Source organism: Bison bison, unplaced genomic scaffold (assembly GCF_000754665.1).
Source record: "Bison bison bison isolate TAMUID 2011002044 unplaced genomic scaffold, Bison_UMD1.0 scf7180017864364, whole genome shotgun sequence".
NCBI lineage: Eukaryota > Metazoa > Chordata > Mammalia > Artiodactyla > Bovidae > Bison > Bison bison.
Window position 1 is genome coordinate 617267 of NW_011494936.1, and position 468 is coordinate 617734.

Sequence of the window (468 nt, forward strand, 5' to 3'; positions counted from 1 at the left end):
GTTGAATTTTGTCAAAGACTTTCTCTGCATCTATTGAGATAATCATATGGTTTTTATTTTTCAATTTGTTAATGTGGTGTATTACATTGATTGATTTGCAGATATTGAAGAATCCTTGCATCCCTGGGATAAAGCCCACTTGGTCATGGTGTATGATCTTTTTAATGTGTTGTTGGATTCTGATTGCTAGAAATGGGCCAAAGAACTAAATAGACATTTCTCCAAAGAAGACATACAGATGGCTAACAAACACATGAAAAGATGCTCAACATCACTCATTATCAGAGAAATGCAAATCAAAACCACTATGAGATACCATTTCACGCCAGTCAGAATGGCTGCGATCCAAAAGTCTACAAGCAATAAATGCTGGAGGGGGTGTGGAGAAAAGGGAACCCTCTTACACTGTTGGTAGGAATGCAAACTAGTACAGCCACTATGGAGAACAGTGTGGAGATTCCTTAAAAA